This window comes from Rana temporaria, chromosome 5 (assembly GCF_905171775.1).
Source record: "Rana temporaria chromosome 5, aRanTem1.1, whole genome shotgun sequence".
Lineage (NCBI taxonomy): Eukaryota > Metazoa > Chordata > Amphibia > Anura > Ranidae > Rana > Rana temporaria.
In genome coordinates this window covers 128,402,594-128,408,593 of record NC_053493.1, presented here as the reverse complement: position 1 = coordinate 128,408,593, position 6,000 = coordinate 128,402,594, and positions in this window count along the sequence as shown.

Here is a 6,000-nt window from a genome sequence, read left to right as displayed (position 1 = left end):
TCGACTTGCCCACTCCCCCCCATTCTGTCTCCCTATATCTTTACTCTGGGATCCTGAGGGTGAGAAGTTTTGGATGGATAGATTTGAAAAATTATGATATAGCTTGTAATTTGGCTATATCTATGGTTAAATTATATGTTGATGATGTTCTATGACCCTTTTGTGGGAGGTAATAATCTCATGGAACGTTAGAGACCTTGGTACCACTTCTAAACAGCAAGCGATATTTACGTCTTTGAAGAGATTCTCACCATCAATAATTTGCCTTCAGGAAACCGATCTACTCCCTATACCTTACACTACTTATAGAGAAATCAGTTCAAAACCCAATTTCACTCCACATATACATCATACTCCAGAGGAGTAGCTATACTTATATCTAATAGAATGGATTTACAATGCAGACAGGTCAAGAAGAATAGTAAAGGTCGTTTTATTTTTCTGCATTGCACACTGGCTGGACAAATATGCGTGTTGGCAAATATTTATATTCCATGACCTACTCTTCGGAAATATTGAAGACATTTATTTTGCTTGCATCAGATAGTCCCTGGGTATTAGTAGGGGACTTTAACAATTATAATGTACCCTCAATGAACGAATTTCACTTACCTGATAAGCAACTACCGCCAGGGACTATGGCTTTTGCTAAATACATAGCGGAAATGGGGCTGATAGATCTTTGGAGACAGCGTAACCCTACAAGCATGTTCAAGCATCTCATGTTTTTCCAAGTACACACAAATCTCTATCTAGAATAGATATGGCCCTGGGATCTCATTCTTTACTACCATATCTCTGTAAGATTAAATATGAGGCCAGAGGTATATCAGACTACTTCCCCTCTGGTTTTAGGTTTATCTTTTGGGACTAATGTGGGATATAAATTATGGGAGGTGAATCCATATTAGATGTCACTTTCTCCCTCAGAAGAAATTGAGCCAGACCTTATTGCCTTCCAGGGTATTAACCACTTCAATACAGGGCTTTTATACACACCTCCATAACGGGCCTATTCTGGCACTTCTCTCCTACATGTACAAATCATAATTTTTTGGCTAGAAAATTACGTAGAACCCCCAAACATTATATATGTTTTTTTTTAGCAGACACCCTAGGGAATAAAACGACGGTCATTGCAACGTTTTATCTTGCACGGTATTTGCGCAATAATTTTTCAAACGCCTTTTTTTGTAAAAATGAATTTGAAAAATAACAAAACAGTAAAGTTAGCCCAATTTTTTTTGTAAAATATGAAAGATTATGTTACACCGAGTTAATAGATACCTAACATTTAAAATTGCGCACACTCATGGAATGGCGCCAAACTTCGGTACTTAAAAATCTCCACAGGCAATGCTTTGAAAATGTTTACAGGTTACTAGTTTAGATTTACGGGGACAGGGGCGTTTTAATTTTTTTTTTTTTATTATCACTTTTATTCCTATTACAAGGAATGTAAACATGCCTTGTAATAGGAATGTGTGTGACAGGTCCTCTTTATGGAGACATGCGGGCTCAATAAGACCCCGCATCTCTCCTCCAGGCTGGAAAGCATCTGAATGATGCCTCTAGCTGCAGGCATCATTCAGATATCTCCCCACAAAGCCCAGGACGTCATAGGACGTCCACCCGGGATGGGAGATCCCCTCTGTGGACGTAATATGACTATGGGCCGGTATTGAAGTGGTTAACAAATCTTCAGTTTCAGCCTTAAAAGGGGTTGTAAAGGTAAAAAAAACAAAAATCCCTAAATAGCTTCCTTTACCTTAGTGCAGTCCTCCTTCACTTACCTTGCTTTTAAATGTCCTTATTTCTTATGAGAAATCCTCACTTCCTGTTCTTCTGTCTGTAACTACACACAGTAATGCAAGGCTTTCTCCCTGGTGTGGAGAAAGCCTCTTGAGGGGGCAAGCAGGAGGGTAAGAACGCTCTCTACTTTGCAGATAGAGAAAGGAGCTGTGTGTTAGTGGGTGTCCTGACTCTCCTGCTTGCCTCCTCCCCCCTCAAGAGGCTTTCTCCACACCAGGGAGAAAGCCTTGCATTACTGACAGAACAGGAAGTGAGGATTTCTCATAAGAAATAAGGACATTTAAAAGCAAAATCGAAGGACGAGGTGAGTGAAGTAGGACTGCACTAAGGTAAAGGAAGCTATTTAGGGAATTTTTTTTTTACCTTTACAACCCCTTTAATTTACTGGAAGGCACAAAAAGCTTATCTTTGGGGTCTTCTCATCTCACAGATATAAAAAAAAAAGAAACAATTTAGGCAATGGGAAAAAACGTAGCTGAGAGTATGACGCAGGTTGAATTAGTATATGTAGCCAATCCTAATAAAGATACTCAAACAGCGTGGTTACATAGTCAAGAATTATATGCAGAAGTAGCAATAAAGAAGGCAGAATTTTTTTTTACAACTATACTTTGAGGAGGGAGAAGGGATAGGACATTTATTGGCCTCTATTGTAAAAGCACCGCGACCCTCTTCATATAAAACCGAACTACAATCTTCTGCATATAAGAAAACTGATAACACCCCAGAGATCCTGGAGATATTCCGGGAATTTTATCAGGATTTATATAAAAGCAGGGCAGTCTATTTGGAGGGGGGTATGAATAAGTTTTTTGAATCTATTAATCTACCAATGCTATTGGACGATAAAAGAGAGACACTGGAGGGACCAATAACACTGGAAGAGCTTAGACTCGCAGCAGCTAACCAATCGTATAATAAATATCCTGGACCTGATGGTCTTCCAGGCGCAAAAATATATAAAAATTATGGGGAAGTATTAGTGCCCGATTTGCTGGAAGTTTTCAATCACGCCATGGAGGTGGGTTTCGTTACCCCCCTCGATAAATGAAGTAGTGATTATTGTGCTTTGAAACCAGGTAAAGATCAAACTAGCCCTGATGCATATCGCCCAATCTCCAAACTTCTAGCAAAGATATTGGCGATCAGACTCTCAAAGTATATTCAAAAACGAATTCATTGTGATCAGTCTGGGTTTATTCCTAATAGATCAGCTGCTAACAATATCAGACACTTATTCTTACATTTACAACTCACCATAGATAACAGTGGAAATAGAGCCATTCTGTCACTGGATGAAGCTAAAGCATTCAATAGCATAGAGTGGGAATCTCTATGGAACTGCTTAAAGTGCTTCAGATTTGGGCCGAGATATATATAGTACCCTGAGTGCAAGCTTACAGATAAACGGATGTATTTCGCCTCCTTTCTTTTTGAGTACAGGAACAAGACAGGGTTGCCCCCTGTCTCCGCTCCTTTTTGCATTAGTTGTAGAACCTTTGGCGGAGGCTATTTGTGGCTGTATTAATATTGTGAGGTTTCAGAGACATACAGGCGAAGAAAAAATAGCACTCTATGCAGATGATGCATTAGTGTTTCTAGGGGATACATATACTTCTTTGTCCACAGTTATCTCACTTATAAACACATATGGGATATTCTCAGGATTTTATATTAACTGGGACAAATCGGTAATAATGCCCATTGATCCGATACGTTTGGAGCTTCAGGCCCACCAAATTAAGCTAGTCACATAATTTAAGTACCTGTTAGAGAAATCAGCTTATGTTATAATCATTTATGCTTAGAAGTATTATTATTTTATATAATTCATATTAGTTTGCATATGTTTTATTGATAATATAATTATTATCAATATTATTATGATATATTAGTGTTCTTATCAATATTATTATTCAATGGTAAGCAATAGTAATTAAATGTTTATTAGTATTATTCTATAATTCTATAAGAATACAGAATGTCTTTATTATACTGAACTTTAGCTGATATTGTTAGACAGTCATAACTAGGTGAAAGTGCACTGAAGACAGTTCATTCTAAGTTCAACTAATTAGACAAAGGAACATTCTGACAACAGTTGAAATATAGCTGATGAGATAAGCACCAAAGATAGTGATATAGGTGGTTTAAAATAATTAGGCAGTTTTGAGAAAGTTATGCACAGACATCAAGCTTGACAGGGTCTATGTGTGCCCTATTAAAACTTAAAATACATTGTATAAGTTACATTAATAATTAGACAATATTGAATAAAGTAATCAGCTGTGTGTGTATATATATATATATATTGTAGTAGTGTGGTACCCCAGGGGTGTGGTGACCCAGGATTCTCAACCAGGCAGGTTGAGGGGCTCCAGGGTATTTGCTGGTTTGAGAGGAAACTGGCTTTTCAGTTTCCTCTGTATTTACTAAAATCCACTTTGGGACCCGGGGATTTCGCAGAGATCCGGGTGGGATGAAATCCCCAGTCCTGAGTTCAGGCTTTAGAGCTGATCAGCACACTGATTGTGCAGGTGTGTGTGGGCCTGATAGCAGACTCAGGACCAGCATTCTGGGCTCCACCCTCCCCAGGAGTCCAGGCTTGCAAGGGAGAACTCAGAGAGTGCAGGTGTGCACGGAAGTAGCTAGAGAGCTGTAGAGTGCAGTTGTGCGCTGTGAAACCCAGAGACTTAAATCTGAGGTTGCTGACAGGCGTCAGGAGGTCTTTATGCTGAGCAGTGGTGCTACTGCTGAAGAGAGCCAGGTGGCTTGGCATTTCCTTTTGCATGTGTGAGCCAGGAGGCTGAAGTCATTATTTTGTTTGGACTTTTATTTTTGCCTTTAATAAAAATGGGCTACCAGGCCCTTAAATATAGTTCTGGACTGGCGTGAATCGCTTAAAATCGCATATCCCACTTGAGCTATCAACCCCCAACCTTACAATATATATATATATATATATATATATATATATATATATATGTGTAAATGTATGTATATATAATATAGATAATACAGTATCTTTTATGGAACCAAATATATAGATACATACACATAGAATTAGTAAGACATAACAGATAAGGTGGGGTTATTGAAAGTTCATTCTCTGAAAGTTATAAATCTGTCATCCTTGAAGTTGTGGCCAACACAGCTGGGTGCCAGACTGTCTCTACACAGATGTCTTTAATTCAGTGTTTCTCAATTCCAGTCCTCAGGTCAACAGGTCAGGTTTTCAGGATTTCCATTATTTTGCACAGGTGATTTGATCAGTTTCACTGCCTTAGTAATCACCACAGCCTTTTCATCTGAGGGAAATCCTGAAAACCTGACCTGTTGGGGGGGCCTGAGGACTGGAATTGAGAAACACTGCTTTAATTGGACACAACCAGTTATAAATCATTTTTAATGAACATATAGGAATTCTAGGAATAATTATGTTTGTTTGGTTGTAGGACATTGACGTAGATCGTATCAACCAATCACATCTAGGAGAGATGGCTTAGATAAGGCTTGTGAGGGTATATAAATGCCAGTTTTACAGTTGTTAGTCAGACCAGTCAGATAGGCGTCTATCAAGCTGACAGTTTGTCCATGCAGCCCTATTCCACGGGTGGCAAGCGGTCAGAACCAGTAGGCAAGTATCAGTCCTTTTGTTGTAACTTGTCTCCTCGTACGAGTCAATAAAGAAAACTTCTTAACTTGAGTGTGGTCTCAGGTGAATTTCTCTCACAGTACCTGGGAGTGATAATCACTCCAAATACTAATGCATACATAGACAAGAATATACTTTCTCTTGTAGGTAAATTTAGACAACAAAGTAAAACCTGGTGCATATTCCTATTGACTTTGATAGGGAGAGCTAATTTGGTGAACATGGTGTTGATGCCCCAATTGTTATATCTATTACACAACTACCCTGTTTGGTTGACATTAAAAATATTCAAGGCTATGCAGTTTTTAGAGACTTTATATGAAAATGTGGGAGACCAAGAATTGGACTTGAAACATTGCAACAGGCAAAGGATAGAGGGGGAATCGCGGGACCTAACTTGAGACTATATTTTTATTGCAGCACAACTTCAACATTGGTGTGGTTGGGAAGAGGTAGACAGGCAGGAACCAATACAGAAGATTATAATATCTCAATTTAAGGTGTCCCCACTAGTACAACACATTTCTCACCAT